Source organism: Octopus bimaculoides, chromosome 9, assembly GCF_046866305.1.
Source record: "Octopus bimaculoides isolate indiv1 chromosome 9, ASM4686630v1, whole genome shotgun sequence".
Taxonomy (NCBI): Eukaryota; Metazoa; Mollusca; class Cephalopoda; order Octopoda; family Octopodidae; genus Octopus; species Octopus bimaculoides.
Window position 1 is genome coordinate 43814328 of NC_142936.1, and position 20009 is coordinate 43834336.

The following is a 20009-nucleotide window of genomic DNA, read 5'->3' on the forward strand; positions in this document are numbered from 1 at the left end:
AGTTGTAAGGAAGAGGTGGAAGTGGTGAAGGTGGAGAAGTCGAAAGAGATTAACTGGTGGGGATTTGGATTAGAAGTCCTAATCCATGTATCCCTACCGGATCTGTACAACATCGCGGAGGAGCTGGTGCTCCCCGATGAAACACGACTAAAATTTGTGGTGGAGGGGAGACCCCCAATATGTTACCAATGCAAAAATAGGGGACACATGCAGGCAAGGTGTCCCCAAAGAGAAGTACACATAGAGGAGACAGAAAGAAGCAGCGAGGCAGAGGTGGAGGAGGTGGAAGAAAGGGAAGAGGAAGTTGCAGTTGACAGGAAAAGGTTGAGGGTGGAGTCACCACCCAAAATCCCAAAAAAAGAGGAAAGCAGGAAAGGCGGAAAAAAAAATATTGGTGGACGAAACGGAAGAGATTGGGTTTCGAACTACAGAACCGGAGACCACAACAAGTGGTGAAATAGATAGAACGACGGAAACTGATGATTGGGTGGAGAAAATGTTTGCGCAAGCACAGGCAGAGAGAGCAGAACGACAGGGAAGACGGAACCGAAGAAGGATAATGTATTATAAAAAAGATAATGAATTGGAGAAGAAGTTGGCAAAAATGAAAGGGCTGATTAGAGTGAAATTGAACTCGGATTCACCAGATTTGAACGCTGTGCTGTTGGAGGCCGAAAGAATACAAAAACTGTATAGATTGTTTCCTAAGTTAATTACTAGGTCACAAGAAATTTTTCGTTACGAGAACCTCCCTAGTGTAGTTACTAGGGAGGGTCTAGGCGAATATAAAACTGATAAGTGAGAACGATAAGAAAACGTATACAAGAACAGTAAAATGGAACTGCGAGTTTTGGGGGACTCGTAAGCCATTCCACTTTTCATTTCAAATAATCCATTTTTCATCATTCGCTATATGTACCCCACGTTTTGTGTTGTCTGTTCTTGTAGTGTCCCCCTCTGTGTTATGACCGTAGTGCCAAATAAAGAAAGCAGTGGTAGTAGAGTAGTTGTACGAATTCTCAGTTGGTGTCAGCGTCAGTTACGTGTTATATACGAGTTCGAGTTACCGTCAAGGTAGATGTTTCAAAGTTATTGCTTTGTGGAGCTATCAGCGATAAGCACGATAGACGAGTCAAAGATAATAAGACGCCGAATACCGCCGCAACATAATAGTGGCGACAAGAATATTACAGTGCTGACAATAAAATATAAGTAGACGGGGGCAACGAGGTTATAAACAATTCACGCAGACAACGTTTAAAAAGAAAAATTTTGTTTTTCACGAGAAAATAAGCAATTCACGCGGACGACGTTAAGAAAATAAATCATGCGGAGGAAGTTTTTTAAAAATGCACGCAGAGAAATTAACAACTCGACAGAGGAGTAACAAACGTTTTGTTATACATACTTTACGAAAAATCCGTAAAATTAGGGAAAACTTGTTGGCAGGTTTAGCTGAGTTGCAAAAACAGCAACAACAACAACTCGAAGAACAACAGGAACAACAAGTGTTACAACAACAAATGCTACAACTAAGGACGTTGGTAACAAAACCCGAAGATACGTTTTCGCCAGACCATATTGCAAATTCAATAAATTAAAATTTGACCCGGAAGAAGGAGTCACCTTCGAGGCATGTAATGGAAGATTTTAACAAATTTTCGAAAAAGAAATAAAGGCTGGACAGACGAAATGAAAACGCATCTAATTCTGAGGAAACTGACGATGATAGAGCATGGGAAATACTGTAACTTTATATTGCCTAAAATATTTCTGACATAAATTTCCCAGACACAATTCACATTTTATGTAAGATGTTCAGTGAAAAAACATCGTTATTCAACACACGTTGAAAGTGTTTGAACACTGAGAAAAGCGATGACGAAGAATTTACTACATATGCGCGGATAGAGTGAACAGTGAGTGCGAGAGGTTTAAACTGGATAAACTAACTCCAGACTCGTTCAAGTGCTTAATTTTTGTTCAGGAGCTTATTGCTAAAAAGGACATAAAAGTCAGAATGAAAATTCTCGCAAATCTGGAAATGAACCTGGATATAACTCTCCAGAAATTGGGAGACGAGTGCTATGTCATATTAAAAGTAAGGCAGGCATTGTTTACAGATAAAACCAGTGTGGCAGAGTCGGAAAACGGATAAAGTGTTTCACAAAAAACATGATATACAATAGGAGATAAACCCATGTATGGCATGCGGTGATAGGCACTTGAGAAAAGAGTGTCCGTTCAAAAGAGCATAGCGTTTTCGTTGTGGGAACAGAACACACATTAAATCGCACTGCAGAACTAAGAAGACGAAAATTTGGACCAAACGAGAAAAAAGAATATTTGTCATCAGAGGAAAAAGTTTGTACAACGAACAGAAATTTTACCAAAGTGAGAATCGAAACCACTAGTGTCAAAATGCAATTAGACACGGGTAGCGACATCACTATCATAAATGAAGAAACATGGTGACAAATCGGTAAGCCGAAATGATTTGAATCAAACAAAGTAGCATACTGGAAAGAAATTATATTTCATCAGCGAATGTATTTGGAATGTAAATTTTTGAGGTGAAACGAAAAGAACAATCATTTATATGTTGAAAAAATCACAAAGCCTATTTGGTAAAGAATGCACGAAATTATTTAAAATGTGGGACGCACCATTAGTGTTCTCTTTGAAAATGTAGTCGGCACGGTTAAAAGTTCGAAAGAAGTCGAACAGCTGAGACGTAAAATTTTAAAAATTGTTTCCAAATGTTTTTTTTTTTTAGAAGGATTAGGCTGTTGCATTAAAACAAAAGCGAGGGTCGCGGTAAAAAAAAAAAAGGCAACACCTCTTTTTAGGCCCAGACGAAACGTGCCAAATGCGGCGTTAAACCACGTCAATAAAGAACTGGAGGAACTAGAAAGTCTAGATATACTTGAAAAAGTCGACCATTCAGACTGGGCAGCTCCGACAGTTTATGTGAAAAAGAAAACAATAATAAATTAAGAGTGTGTGCGGACTGTTCAGCTGAACACAATTATCCATTACCAAGCCCAGAAGTGTTCTCCAAACTAAATGGAGGAAAAATTTTCTCGAAGCTAGACCTCTCGGAGGCCTATCTACAGGTGCAGGCGAGGCTGCGTAGTAAGAAGTATGCTTCCGTCACATTGTTCCAGGTTCAGTACCATTCCATGGCACCTTAGGCAAGTGTCTTCTATAGTGTCGCGCCGACCAAAACCTTGTGTATGGATTTGGTAGACGAAAACTGTAAGTGTGTGTGTGTGTGTGTGCGTGTATGTGTGCGCGCACGCGCTTTGTGTCTGTGTTTGTTGATGCTTTTACGCCCACGGAACTGAGCGGTTTGTCAAAAGCAACCAATAGAATAAGTATCAGGCTTTACAAAAAAACTAGTACCAGTGTCGATTTCTTCGACTAAGATCATTCAAGTAAAAGATAAAAGATATAGTCATATATAAGCACACACAAGCACACACACACACACACACACACACACACACACACACATGTATATGTGTGTGTGTGTGTGTGTGTGTGTGTGTGCACATGAATTAGTGTGTGTGATTGCACATATGTGTGTGTGAATACATACTCATGCTTCTATACATACAAATATGCGTGCGTGTTTATATATGTTTGTATATAATTAATTGCAAATATGTGCACATCCCTTGCTGATGCCCAAACACAAACACATATGCCAACATAACTATACACTGTGTGTTGTGTATAGGTATTCACACACACACACACATACAAACACACACACACACACACACGCATACATACATACATGTATATATGTATATATATATATATATATATATATATATATATATATATATATATATATATATATATTTACTTGGAGAATGGAGCAACAAATACAAGAAAAAGCATTTTCGTTGGACTAGATAGCCGTTGTTTTATTATGTGGAACTTGTGAAATGAGTCAGTGTGGAGACTACCCCTGAAGGATCGAGGCAAACCTACCACTTACCTATATATATATATAATTATAAAATCTGGTAATTAATCATATATTAATTAATATCGATTAATTATCAGGAGGCCAGCACATCTAAAGAATCAAAGAGATTCAGAAATATTATCTGCAATCTCAGGGGATTAAGGTACATTTTAAAAAATAACGTCGACCACTAACGTGGACAATTAATGCGCTAGAAATAGATCACATCTTGTGTCTATTAAGACCTAAATTGTTCTCAACATGAAATATAGCAGCATACCAAAACGTGAGCGGGCAAGACATTTAAAATCACCTAAAAAAGCATTCTTAAACAGGAACCGGTTTCGGATTTAACAAATTCTTACCATTTGTCTATTCCTCTTCAGCCTGATTTGTAATGTAACCGCAATCATCAGAATCGTATATATATATAGTTCAAACGAACACTTGTTCTTCAAAGAATTAAGCAAAAATCTTTAGCTAACCTAACGGACAATAGCAATAACCCGAACTTAATGCATTTTAAACCGACCCATCCAAAACGAATTCCTTGCTCAGGAATATTCACTCCACAAAACACAAAAAGAGCCCCGAGTACAACACATACATGTGCGCACTCACACATGCACGCACGTTTACAAACGCACACACATTATCATTAATTAATTTGAGATATCTTCTACAAGTGTCATCAAAATCACCCAATCATAAATCACCCAAAATCACCGAATACAAAATACTCTGTACATTATGGTTTCTAGTTAGTTCTACGTTTAAATTCACTCGCAAAAGATTCCCTAATCATGACCGAAAATCAATATATGTAAGCGCATTACGATTCTTATAAAAATGTGAATAACATACCATAATAATAATCGAAATAACAAATTCAAATCACTATTTACTCATCGACAAACACAAGGGAAGTAAATAGTACGCCTCAAAAAAAATAAAAAAGCTAGAGCAAATTTACAGCTAATCAGCAAACGTAAAAAGCAAACCAATAAACAAAAATGAGCACATGACGACATCCACAACGACGAATATATATACAGTATAGCATCAAACCGAGTTCTAACAGTTCTCACCTAAAGATTGTTGTGACATGAAACACGAGTCGCGATATATACATTCAACTTCAACAAACATATATACTCTGCAACATTTATTGAACACTCCTCTCGCATTCATTTGACACAATTCGACGTTCGTATACACACACACATGCATACACACACGCGCGCACACACACACTCAGACATACACACACACACATATCTCTTTTACTATTTTACTCTTTTACTTGTTTCAGTCATTTGTCTGCGGCCATGCTGGAGCACTGCCTTTTAGTCGAGCATATCGACCCCGGGACTTTGTAAGCCTAGTACTTATTCTATCGGTCTCTTTTGCCAAACCACTAAGTTACGGGGACGTAAACACACCAGCATCGGTTGTCAAGCTAATGCTAGGGGGACAAACACAGACACACACACACACAAACACACACACACACACATATATATATATATATATATATATATATATATATATATATATATATACATATACATATATACGACGGGCTTCTTTCAGTTTCCGTCTACCAAGTTCACTCACAAGGCTTTGGTCGGCCCGAGGCTATAGTAGAAGACACTTGCCCAAGATGCCACGCAGTGAGACTGAACCCGGAACCATGTGATTGGTAAGCAAGCTACTTACCACACAGCCACTCCTACGCCTATATATATATCTTGAATTAAAACTTGCACCTCAGTACGCACACAGCTGTTCTCAACGAAACAAATTCCTACAGTCATTTCCTATTAATTACAGTCGAATTTATTTATTTTCATACATAACGTTATTCATATTTCCACTCACATTTCCATCCGCTATTGAATCAGAACCATCCACATAACAATTCACTCCGACACCACATAGTATTTGCCTGCGGCCATTTAATCAGATTTCATTCTCATTATTATTTAACAACACTTCATTGTATACTCAGCCACTCACTCGCTCACTAAAATACTTTGTTTCCTCATCTCATAGCTTTGCATCCACAACACAAAACGAAAGTAACCATACGCACGTATATCACCCCAATAAACCACCACTATCCATTCGACCCTCAAACCAATCACTAACTCATCCTTCCCCCTCTCTCTCCTTCCCTCTCTCTCTCTCTCTCTCTCTCTCTCATATAATCACTACTCTCTTAATTCCTCAGATTAGAAACTCACAAAAGTATTCACTTCATCTGAAGAATTGCAAGGTGAAACACACAGTACTGGTACATATTTGATCTTTCCTACTTCCGGGAAAATATATTGTTTTAAACAAATGTTGGGTTCTTTATTTGTAGCGTTATATGAGCACAACACTGAAACTTTCATATACATTCATACTTATACACACACAGATACACACACTCACACAAACATGCATAAACTGTAGGTGTGTGTGTGTGTGTGTGTGTGTGTGTGTGTGTGTGTGTGTGTGTGTGTTTGGTGGGTACAAGGCGATCTTTACAGTCCTTAGAGCGTCGGAAAAGATTGCATACAGTATTAGTTTCGACTCCCTTTGTGTTCAAATCCTGCCGAGATCATTTTTACCTTCCAGATTTTGGAATCGATAATTAAAATACCAGTCAAGTACTGGATAGCTTCTTCTCCTCCCACTGTCTGTCTGTCTATCTGTCTGTCTGTCTATTTCTCTCTCTCTCTCTCTCTCTCTCTCTCTCTCTCTCTCTCTCTCTATCTATCTATCTATCTATCTATCTCTTTCATACACACACACACACAGAACCATTTCTCTCAAGAAGAGATCAACTTTATTCAAACCTGAAGAGGTTATAAGCTCTGCCAGTAAAATAAAATAACCTAGACACCCTTATGTCACAACAGAGCCCCAAAGACTCCATCAGAAATTGAGGGCCTCACCACCTCCAGCACCGTGTGTGTGTGTGTGTGTGTGTGTGTGTGTGCGTGTGAGAGAGAGCAAAACACTGTAGATTTAAGTGAGTAGTAGATGTACGTTTGTATGTATGATTTTGTGTGACAGCGCATTTGGGTTTCTCTCTGTGATTCTTTGCGTGCGGGTGTGTATGCATGTGAATGTGAATAAGAATGCAGTTATGAAGTGCTGGCAGATGCGCGCGTTTCGTGCGTGTAACTGTATTTGGATTTCTGTGTGTGATTCTGCGTGTCTGCGTGTGTGTGTGTGTGTGTGTGTGTGTGTGTGTGTGTGTGTGTTTAATCCTATTGCGCCACAAGCATAACTTGGTAAAGGAAGAATCAGCCAAATTATCTGGAAATAAATCAGAATCTGGAGAAAGAAATCCGCTTATCTTTCCAACTAAGAATAGCGAAAGTATTCCTTTCACTACAGTACTGATGTTGTTGTCATGCACTAATTAATAAGTAATGCTAGTTCCTATGTTAGTGAGTTCCTGTGGCTAAAATATATAAATTGATTAATTATTCAATTAAAAAGAAAAAGGCGAAACAAAATTTTAGAAGAGAATCTTAATACGAAAAAAAATTCCATTAAATTCTTTATGAAAAGCACTGACAAATTTAATATGCTCTAAAATCCATATTTTGTATTAATGATGATCGCTGTACTAAGTTTAATCGTGTTTTTGGTTTAATCATGTCCATAACCTGTGATGGTGCGTGTCCTGGTGGTTAGGATGTTGCTCTGGTGGTCGAAGGTTCGATTCCCGGACCGGGTGGTGTGTTGTGCTCTTGAACAAAACATTTCATTTTACGTTGCTCTAGTGCTGGGGGAAACGGCATGCCAAAGAATAGAGCCAACGTTTCTTCTGTATGTCACAAAAGGTGGGGTAGTTTTTGAACTCCTACCTCATAAAACACTCACCAGCAGCGACTAACTAGTCGGACTTCTGGGTTGTAGGGTTGTCGCCTGAGTGCAGAGAAATCATCCGTCAGGAGTAGAAAATCACCGACAAATGCTGAATGCAGCGACGCGTTCCCCTCCTTTTCTTCCATAGTTTAATCAATCTCCAAACGAAAGTACAAAAAGAACGGAAAGGAACAGAGGGCTGTGTGTGCTTATGGGTGGGTTTGTACTTGCGTGTGTTTGTGCGTGTGTGTGTGTACTCCTTTGCTTTGCTCTTTTAATTGCTTCAGTCATTAAACTGAGGCCATCCTAAAGCACCGGCTTCAAAGGGTTAGTTGAACACATCGACCGCAGTACTTATTTTTCAGTCTGGTACTAACTTAATCTATCCGTAAACAAACCAACACCGATTGATTGTCCAAGCAGTGAAGAGACAAACACAAATACAAACGCAATGACAGAAACACACACACACACACACACACAGATATGCATATTTATATATAAACACGACGGGATTCTATACACTTTCCATCAACCTAATTCACTCACAAGCTTTAGTTTGTTTATGACTCTAATAGGAAACACGTCCAATATAGCGCGTAGTGAAACCAGCTGCTTACAAAGCGATCTTCTTAACGACACAGTTATGCTCCCATATGATGATGAGATTATATGCTTACTTATGGATTTTTATATCTTAGTTTCATTATTCAGAGTTGTCCTTCGTGTTTGTGGATTCAGGTTTTGTGGCGATTACTTAGATTGATGTAGGGTTTTTTTGGGGTTTTTTTCAGAGATAAATGTATTAATCGTAGATGAGGCTTAGGTATTGATGTCTGCCATTGGGGAGTTTCTGTGGCATATATATATATATATATACGGATTTGAAATACTGAAATAATAAGCAGATGTGCTTCAAGAAGACACAGCTTGAATTTTAATACGCACACACACACACGCACGCACACACACACACACACACATACACACATACACATATACACATATATACATATATATATATAAAGAGAGTGAAAGAGAGGGAAAGATAATGGATATATAAATACATGTGTGTCAGAGAGAGGAGGGAGCGAGTGAAAGGAAGGAAGGAACGAACGAACGAACGAACGAACGAGAAGAGTGAAGTAAATAGTAAAATGTATTTGAGAACGAATCAGTTTTGAAATTGAAAACTGTAGAAAACGGAAAGAAACATGCATAGCTTTGTTATTTTGAAAGCTTATTCTGCTGTCGAAAAAGTAAGTGTTCTTTGTAGTTGTCCCTAGAAGAATATGGAATGTAATATCTTTAACGAAATATGCAGCATTTCGGAGACATTTATAGAAAGTTTTAAACGCCGATGCTGACTGAACCTTACAGATGTTTGCGTGTTTGTCGTGGGTTTTTGAAACCCGCGTGTCAGTCCCTATATAGAGATGTTTTTGTACGCATACACATTGTGTGTGTGTGTGTGTGTGTGTGTGTGTGTGTGTGCGTGTGCGAGCGAGAGAGCGCGGACTCCGTCGTGGGTCACAGTCCAAAGAACAAAACCATTAAAAGACTAGAGAATTTTCATCATCATCAGATGGATTTCGAATCCAGCCGAATTCAACTTTGCCCTCCATCCCAATGGAATCTCTTCTCCATAATACTGCTCAATGAATTATTTTCTCCATAATACTGCTGGCCTTGTGTTAAGATCAAAACTTATTATTATTATTATTATTATTATTATTATTATTATGTTGTTTCTTTTTTCTTCTTTCTTCAAATTTTCTTCCATTTCTCGCCGGGTGTTTTCCGTACACCTAGGGCAGAGAAACTCGTATACATTCCCAGTTTACACACGCAAATTCACAGGTAAAATATGTATTTTTAAAAAAATTCATGAATGGATGTTGTTTTCACAGCGATAATGCTCTTCTCAGTACATTAGTCGTTCCAGTTAACACGATTTTTTGCACTTCCTGTAGGGATGGTAAGCCTGGTATCATTTTCAAATAGGTTTTAGTACCCTTTTTTATCATTCCTAGAGATCCTACAATCACTGGTACGGTAGTCGCCTTGAGATGCCACATTTTTTCAATTTCTATTAACAAGTCTTTATATTTACTGATCTTGTCAACTTCTTCCCCGTTATACTGTGATCGCAAGGAATACTCGTGTCAATTAATAAACACACCTTTTTGTTTGATCTTTTATAATATCCGGTTAATTAGCTTTTATTGCCTTGTCGGTATGTACGAGGAAGTCCCAGAGAATCGATGCATTTTCTCTCTCAGTCACAGGATGGTGTTTATACCATTTGTCAGCGGTTTTGATTTTATAATGCGGACATATTGTCCAGTGTAAATACTGGCCAACTCTGTCATGTCTTGATTTATATTTTACAGGTGCTAAGACTCTACACCCTGAGATTAGGTGGTCTATAGTTTCAATTGCATCGTTACAGAATCGGCATTTTGGGTCAGCTCCATTTTTTATCACATTGGCTTGGTAATTCCGGGTTAATAAGCTTTGGTCTTGAGCAGCCAATATGAAACCTTCACTCTCTGCTTTTAGCCCTGAACTTCGTAACCACTGATGCATGCGTTTCTGGTCGACATCAGCTTGTTTGCTACGAGCCACATACTTGCCATGCAGAGGTTTCTGTTCCCATCTGCTAGCTAGTTTTTCATGTGCTTTTGTCTTTGCAATTAATTTTATTTTCTTTGCAGCAGCAGTTGGCGTATTTCCTTCAATCTGATCAAGCTGATGGGTATCTAAGAGTTCGGTAGCGAATTTTTTGCTCTCTTTCAGAATAGAGTGAAGTTATTTCGGTCTTTCATGTTTTTATTTAAGGTGACGAGGTGGTAGAATCCTTAGCACGCCGGACAAAATGCTTTGCTACATCCTGAGTTTTGAGTTCAAATTCCACCGAGGCCGATTTACCTTTCATTCTTTAGGATTTGATAAAACAAATACCAGTCGAGTGTGAATGATTCACCCCTCCCCTCAAAATTACTGACCTTATGTCAAAATTAGAAAGAGTTATGATTATTGCTACTTTTGCTGTTATTAATGTTTATCCTGCTGCTGCTGCCGTTGATGCTGATGATGATAAGAATATTGTTATCGTCATCGTCGTTGCCATTGTTACAATACATGTTTTAATCTGGATGCTGTAATGAACCTTGAAAACTCTCACCATATATAATGCTATGCATTAATGCAGAATTGCAATAAAAATTGATGTATTCAAATAAAGAGATAAAAACGCATTAACCTGAGGAACTTCACCCCACATAATTTGTTCACAGCTGGTGATATAAAACTTCGCGCGCTTCGATAACTGCTGTTCTTACTCTATAATAACCAACACCTAAAGGTGTCTTGGCATCAATTTGAAGAGACAATGAAGTAAAATCATCATAAAATAATATAAGTACATTGACGGGAGTTTTTAGTAGACATCAGACCGATGAATTAGATTGTGGAGACAGTTATGCATTGTGACAATTATAGCTACTTCACAACTAAGAGCGTATTATAAATGTATGCATACATGTTCGTGTAATGGTAAGCAATATGCGTGTGTGTATATATATATATATATATATATATATGTATGTATGTTTGTATGTATAATATATATAATACTAACAATGCACCCCGGCGTTACTCGGGTGTTATTACCTACAACCACATGCATTATTTGTTTCTTTCTTATGGGTAGAATCGGCACACGAGAAGTATCGAGCAAACAACTCTTCTTTATAAACATATTTTTCGGTCATTTTCTGATTAACAATTCTGAAATTTTGGCACCAAAACATGTACAATGGCAGCTTAGATTAGAAGGAAATCCTAACATTGCCTCCAAAATGATCTCAAAATTTTGCGACCCAGCCTCATTTTGGTGTTAATTTTTGTAGTAAAATAGGTTTGCTGTGCAAAAAAGTAACTTTACGCTGGTAACCAAAGGATTGCTCAATCTTTTCATATCTTATACAACAATATTAGCAACTCAGTTTCATGGCTACAAATTGGGTAACGTAGAAGCAGAAATAGTTCTTACTTGTCTCATAGTATTTGCTGATAACTGTGAACAACACACATATACATTGGCTTTCCCAATGAAGACGCCATGTTAAAAGTATTATGATTTTCTGCAAGCATATCTGGTATCAGTTTATAACAATGTTGAGGCCAATAGAATGAAAAAGGGACTTTGGGGCTCTATGTATGTGTACGTATATAAGCATATGAGTAAACAGGGTTAGTGATGTGGGCAGTTTGGCATAAATGTATAGGAATGCTATGCTTCTCGAAATTAAATGAGTTATTCTAGTTTGAAGAGGTGGGACAGTAGTAATGGAGTAATGCATGGTTCCATGGCTGATGAATGATGAACGCCTAAGAAATAAAGTAAAGTATATTAATAATCTGCACGAGAAAGGACTTTGTTTTGATTTTGAGTGCAAACATGTAAAAGTATGCAATCGAGACTTAGGAATGTAAAGAAATTGATGCCGAATGAGAACGTAGAGGTATCCGTAGAGGTACATGGAGAGAAAGTTGCTTCATTGCGAAAAGTGCCATCTCTGTGATGTTTAGGCAGACTGCACACTTCAGCAAATGTTCAGTGAAGCCGACAATGCTTCTGAGTAAACAATGTTTTGCGTGTCTCCAGTGGTGGTAGTGTCTCTGTGTTGTCGTATATTGCAAGTATGCAAAACTTTCATTGCCGGGAAAATTGGAAGAATGACGCAATACGCACTCTCTTTATTTTTAACAAAACCGACCCTTGGTCTTTTTTTTTTTAGAAATAAGAGTGACCCCCTAGCGAAGAACACAATCAAATTCAAATTTTGATTGTACACTTCGTGGGCAAGTTTTCGAGTTTTAATACTTTATCTGCAATGATTCAAAGGTATGTTACAGATAATTTATTTTCATAACATAATTCTCTATTAGTAAATGTTTTTCTCGCAACAGTTTAAAGGTATGTTAGAGATAATTTATTTTAATAAGATAATTTTCTGGTAGTAAATGATTTTCTCTTACACAAACATCTAACAATTTTGATTTCGAAGTATTTAAAGAATTATTCAGAAATTACAAAAAGAAACGAATGGCAAAATTGGACTGTCCGTATTTTAAAACTAGAAAAAAATCGAAAAACAGTTGAAAGTTTTGGTAGTGGGCTGGGATATTTTTAAAAGATATCTTTTTTATTGGCGTATTCTACAGAAGACAGAATCGAAAAAAGTTACCTTTCATTCTTTCGGGATCGACAAATTAAGTTGCGTACTGGAGTCAATCAAATCGACTGGCCCCCTCACCCCCATAAAAAATTTCAGGCCTTGTACTTATAGTAGAAAGGATTTGTACCCCACCCTATTTTTTATAAAATTTCTTCCCATTCCTATGTTTTCGATATAGGAGATTAGGATTTTGCCCAAAAAACACGTTTTCAAAATTTTAATTTCTCTCTCTCCATCCTATTTTTAAATTTTCAACTTTTATCGATTTTTTTTTTTTTTTTTTTGTAATCCACGTAGAAAAATACAGAGATTACGAATCTTTAAATTTTTTTTCTTAAAAAACACTCAAATCTTCTTCTCCAACCTCCACCCATCACCTCCCCACATTAAAAAAAAACTCCGAATGTTTCACTTTTAGCTTTTTTGAAAGCAGGGAAGTTTTTTCAGAAATAATGTCGTTTAGCTGTTGTTTCTAGCATGTCAGATTTTCTGGTGATGGTCTGCTATTTCAGTAGAATTCTACGCATGCGTGAAACATCAGACGAAACTGAAACGTTCGGAGTTTTTAGCTTTTTGAAAGCAGGGAGGTAATGGGTGGGGGAAGGCATTTGAGTGTTTGTTTAAGAAAAGTTAAAATTGAAAAAAAAAAAAAAAATTCCTTGATTCGTAATCTCTGTATTTTCTACGTGGATTAAAAAGAAAATTCGAAAAGAAGTTAAAACTTAAGAAATTCAGGTGGGGAAGGGACATGGTGAATTAAAATTTTGAAAACGTTATTTTTGGCAAAATCGTATTCTCCTATATCGAAAACATATAAATCCGAAGAAATTTTTGAAAAAACGAAGTGAAGTGAAAGCGGATCTTTCTGATTTGGCGGACGCCACTTGTTTTCTTAACGAAACACTTTCAAACTTGGGACACTGGTAGAATGTATCATATAAAACATCTTTTACTCTTAGTGTTATTGAGAACATTTTATCTTTTTAAAGTTATTTCGTGTTAAAATTGTCGTGTTTCGGTAATTTCAACCAATCACTGACGTCTATTGAGGTGAAAACAATTACTGCTGTGAATTGTGAACAATACGTTGTGCGGTGTAATAGGATCTTTTCCCTTGAATAAAATTACTGCCGTTGTTTGTCAACAACAACTATCGGCGGTACTGTTATTTATGACATCGTTCGTGCGTTTGTACTGGTTTTAGCTTTAGGGTTTGGGTTATGAGTATTTTTGTCAAATTTGGTGAAAAATTTGTTGCGGTGTATTGAACAGACTGTATATTCCCTTTCCCTACAATTTAAGGTCTGTGCCCATGTAAATCAGATTCAGTGACTGAAAAAAAGTAGAAGGAAATAACTTCTTTTCTATATATAAGTACCTTCCTCCATAGTCTGTGTTCACTTCCTATCCCAATCCTGAAATATATAGAAAGACGTACTCGTTAATTCTAACTCCTGAAATGTGTGAACTTGAGTCAATGTAAAAGAAAGATTAACAGGCACGGTTGTGTGGTAAAAAGCTTGCTTCCCAACTACATGGTTCCGGGATCAGTCCCACTGCGTGGCTTCTTGGTCTTCTACTATATCTTCGGGTTTGTGTGGATTTGGTTGACGGAAACTGAAAGATCATCCTAGATAATAGATAGATAGATAGATAGATAGATAGATAGATGTGTGTGTGTGTATGTATATATATATATATATATATATATATATATATATATATATATTTGTGTGTGTGTGTTTGTCTCCCTACATCGTTTGACAACCGATGGTGTGTTTACGTCCCCGAAACCTGGCGGTTCCGCACAAGTGACCAATAGAATAAGTACTAGGTTTGCAATTTCTTCGACTAAAACCCTTTAAGGTGGTGCTCCAGCATAGCCGCAATCAAATTACGAAACCATGTAAAAGAATAGATTGAGTATGAGTTTGCGATGAATTCCTTAAAGCAAGTAATGAGCTCCTGGTGGGTCGAGATCGTAACGCGGTTTCACGATTCTGAACTCATTTCACATTCACTTCCGTGACTAATTCATATGAGACATCATCTCTACAATTTTTGCTTGCGTAGAATACTTTCCGACAGTGATGCTTCTGCGTAGCTGTTTAATCTGTCAGAAATTGTAGCCAAGTCTCTCTCAAACCACGTCCTACCATCTGAACAGAAAAATGACCATACGATAACGTAGTTCTAGATATAAAAAAGATAGGATGGTCAGGGATAAAATGCCTTTAGCAGTAGGTTTATTTCTGCAAGGCTGATTTGAGAACATCCTTTTTTTATCTCAACTTGTGGCTTCTAACTTTCCTGTCAATATACAAAGTTTATATAGCAGAGTGGAAGCCGATAAAGTTTGACATTACTACTTTATTTGGGGCTTATTTCATTGACCGTAGGCGTCATGTCGCACAATATGATCGAAAGATGAAGTTTGCTTTACAACCATGAGGACCTGGGATCGATTCTACGACGTGTATCTCTGAAGAATCATTTTCTATAGTATCGGGTCTACCCATACTTGTAAGTGAAATCAAACTGTAGAAAACTGTATATAAGCCATTCAGGTGGATTATACTTGCAGTTCAAAAGTTAAAGCCTTGTTACACGTTACACTTCGTTGGTTCTAACAAGGAATCACGTTAAGAGTGCATGTATCTTTAGAATACTCGGCCACTTACACGTAAATTCAATGAGCATGTAATTCAGTTGATCGAACAACTGAATCCTCGTCGACGAATGACGAAAGTTTACCATTTCATCGACATCTACTTAGGAAAAAGGCAAAGTTAACTTCGGCAACATGTGAACTCACAACATAAAATATTACCGCGATATCACTAGAGATTTTGTCTGGAGCTCTACTGATTTTGCTGGCCATCATTTTGCTTTTCAGTTGAATTGAAAGCTAATAAGATATTGATAGAATATTACAAATATATTTTCAACGAATAATCCGGTAGAGAAAAACATGCGGAAGGCATCAATCAAGTGAATATTGCTCTATTAACAGTTAATGTGTCTAAAACCACAGGTATCACAGAAACTTATTGATCATATCTTTGCATGAACTAACAAAAACGTGCAGAAAATTTATTGAAACAACTCAACAAATGAACTAATGAATAAATATATGACCGTTAAATATTTAATTAATTGTTCACCTGCACTCACCTGTATTTAGTTCCTTAGAATGTTTAGATAATATTGTTGAAACCAAAACACAAGGAAAGATAATGTTTAGTAAAAAGTTGCTGAGAAAGTATTAGTCTCCTTGGCGGTTGTCCATTATCTCACAATCGATCTACAAGTGGCAGTTAAGAATATTTATACAACTATCATTTTTTTTTTACCTATTCCACAGATTTTCGTGCACACACTTTAGTTAAAGTCATTTTTAACACAAATGTTGTACCAACGCTCCAACTGTATGTCAAAACAGTATATTTTTCAAATTCCATGAAGCAAAAATTCGTATCAAAATTTCATTTCATAACAAAGAATTTACTATATTCGTGAAAAATTATAGTCTCTTGGAAAAAAATGATTTTACAAAATATTTCTTATAGTATGCGCACTGGCGAGAACAAAAAAAAAAATTCTAAAGTGACACATTATAATTTAGTGACAGAAATTATGGTTAAAGGAGACGTCCACAAGAAAAATAATTCTTATATTCTAGTAACATTTATTTTGTCAATGCTGGGTACATGGAAAATATCTTCCCTCTTGAATTTAAATTGAGAATCTGAAGTGAATTACTATTAATTTTAGCTTTTGATATTGACAATTAATAATGGAAACAATTAATCTAAGAAATACTTAATGAAGGAAATAATTAATGCTGGAAGGAAATAAAGATTTCTTTTGTCGACCCAAAGCCACAAATTTATAAGTATGAGATAATTTGATGTATTGATTGCTTCGAACGTTATTTATATTAGGAAAGCAGTGGATTAATATAATCTTTCGTCGACGCTACGTTTTAAGTTCAAATTCCGCTGAGGTCGTCTTTGCCTTTTATCCTTTCGGGGTCGATAAATTAAGCACCAGTTGAGTATTGAGGTCGATGTAATCGACTAGTCCGTTCCTACCAAATTTCAGGCCTTACGCCTATAGTAGAAAGGAGGATTGTTATTATTGTTCAGTAATCCTATTTTTATCACGTGCTTTCACTGCACTACCAAGCGCAGCTCTGTATGCCTTGGCTATGTTCTGTGGTTTGTTGTGGTGCCCTTAGTTTCACTGTATTGAAAGTGCTTTACGTAGGATGTGTGCGGTGCCTAGTAGTGCTATTTTCTGTACGTTATATACTTTCGTAAGCCCTGGTGTTTTGACTATGTATTTGTCAGAATGATTTTTAATCATACCTAATGCACCTATTATTATAGGGGTTGTTTCTGTTTTTAGGCTCCACATTCAGGTTACCTCTATTTCCAGATCTTTGTATTTGAGAGTTTCTCCGTTTCTTTTCGAGATACATTGTCATCTGTTAACATTGATATATCGATTAGAAGGCATTCTTTTCCTTGGCAATTTCTAACTATATCCAGTCTATTCGCTTTGATCTCTCTATCTGTATGTATTCGCATATCCCGGAATATGGTTACTTTCTCATTTTCTGAGACTTTTTCTACGGTGTGCCTATACCATCATTTTCTGTTGCCAATCCATAGTGTTGGTATAGCTGCCAGTGTATATAGATCCCAACTGTCATGTCTGTGGATATATTCCTTCAGCCAGGACTGGGTAACCAGAGATTTGGGATCTTTTCCTTTTGGCCGGCACATAGAAAAAAATAATTTTTTGTAACTAAACACTTTCAAATTTCATATGTGTATTTCGTGTGCAAGATTCTTGATGTGGATACGTGTGTTGAAAGAAATACAATTAAACCTTGGGAGAGGCATTATGCCGGTAATAAACACACGCACTGGTTCAGTCCTTTATTAATTTATATAGTTTTTTGTTAAATTATTTCATTGCACTCTTGCAATCTCTTCAGTAACTTGTCTCTCCACTTCCATTTATTTTGAATATATGATCTGGCGTTGTTTTGACGTTGTTTTGGTGTTGTTTCGAAACTGTTTGGTATGAGCATGTGAGTGTGTGCAAGCTCGTATGTGTGCACGCTCATATGTGTGCACGCACTTATGTGTTCGTGCTTATATGTAAGTATGTGCGTCCATATGTGTGTTTGTAACAATTTCGTTTATATCAGATCAGATAGAGACTTTTTAATTAATTTATTTACGTTCATATTCCGCATCATATGTGTGAACAACACATGCAACCATGGGCAATTGTAAGGCCCTCATCTACGTGTATTTGGTGTTTAAAATTGGTTGCGTTTCAGTTATGTGGACCGACTCCTGTATTTGTCGCAACGATGCGTCACCGGGGTGTCTAGACAGGATTTCTATGCTAATTCTGTCCAGTACACCACCCTGTTGTCCTTTGGCATACTGGTAGAGCACCGAGGTTTGTTTTTGATTATTATAGTCCCTCCAAAGTTCGTTTATACGCTCAGCCAAACTTCTTGCCGCCTCACCTATGTATGTCGTGTTTCTGGTTTTACATTCACCATCCATACAGCTTATTTTGTAGACTACATTTCTGGCTTTGCAGTTGGCACCAGGACTATTTTTGCACACAATGCAACTCTCAACACACCTTGTTCTTCTGAAGGGATATGTTTTACATATTATTGATCTAATTGATCTCCCTGGTTTCTCTATAACATTTATCCTCAACTTGGTACTTTTGAGGATTTTTCGAAATCTGCGGGTCAGTTCTCCGTGTGGCGTGGCGTCCACAAACATTACTCCCTGGAACTTGTCGGTATTGTACCACGTGGTCTTTTTGTTTGTTTTGTCACTAATCCTTTGTAGTCTATTCCACTGTTTGTTACGGTATCTAGGTTGTGTTCTATTTGTATCTTTGACAACAATCTCCTCAAATTTCTTGTTAGCTCCTCTGTATACCCGGATTCTATCTTTCTGGCTGTATCCCGAAAATTGCATGCGATGCATGAAGTCTTGAATATGTTTTTGCCCCTCCCATGGCCTGCACAGGGGGGATATGTTTTTCATTATTCTAACCAAATCGGCTACTAATATACTGATTTTCACACTGTGTGATAGAGCCGAATTCTTATGGATAACATACTTTGAAGATATAGGTTTCATATAATGTGAGTGGAGGATTTGAACTTTGTCATTAATTGTTTCTAGCCAAAGTTCTGTGTCAAGTACTGGGAGTCTCATGTTTAGGTGTCTTGTTGGGTAATCTATTGTTACCTTGATGCTCTGGTGTATTATATTAGCTATATTCTGGATGTTTTCCATCACGATCTTCTCGTTCTCTTCAGTCTGAATGTTTGATGGTGTTTTGACTACGATGTTAATGTCATCCACATATCTCCCGTATAGTTTGAGTGTTATTGAGTGTTCTTCGAGAGTTGTTTTCAGCTTTTTGTCCCACCAGGTCATGAATAGGCTTGCCACGTCTCCGGCCACACTGACACCAATAGCCGCTCCCTGGACCTGCATGTATAGTTTTTCATTGAATTTAACTATATGGTTCTGCAGGGTGGTCTTCAGACTTGCACCTACAGCATGTGCAACCATTTTTCGTGTTTGGATATTATCCTCTGGGTCGTGGGTGGGTGTATTCCATCCCTTCCAACGCTCTGCGGTGGTTTTTCTAGCAGCTGATGTGATCGTAGGTGGTCTACCTCGTCCTGACCTGGTGGGGCAGAATCTAGTTAGGTCGTGGTGGTCTAAGTATTCATTATTATAAACGAGCTTTAGGAGGAGGCCTAGTTCCCTCGTGTTCACTTCACGGAAGGTTACTTCACTTTCCAAAATAATTTCAACACATCTCTCTACGGCAAAGTCAATGTCAATGGATGG

At 37.3% G+C, this 20009-nt stretch overlaps 1 protein-coding gene and 1 long non-coding RNA gene across 2 annotated transcripts in view; one reads left to right on the forward strand and one right to left on the reverse strand.

The window, feature by feature from the left end:
* LOC106877244 (cholecystokinin receptor type A) overlaps positions 1-20009 on the forward strand; it is a 300397-nt gene that overhangs the window by 147013 nt on the left and 133375 nt on the right. The gene's annotated exons all lie outside the window — the stretch shown is intronic.
* On the reverse strand, positions 11567-19164 carry LOC149134071 (uncharacterized). The gene is made up of 2 exons (XR_016243123.1): positions 16270-19164; positions 11567-14725 (listed from the first exon to the last, which is right to left on the reverse strand). It is a non-coding gene; the product is annotated as an uncharacterized LOC149134071 (long non-coding RNA).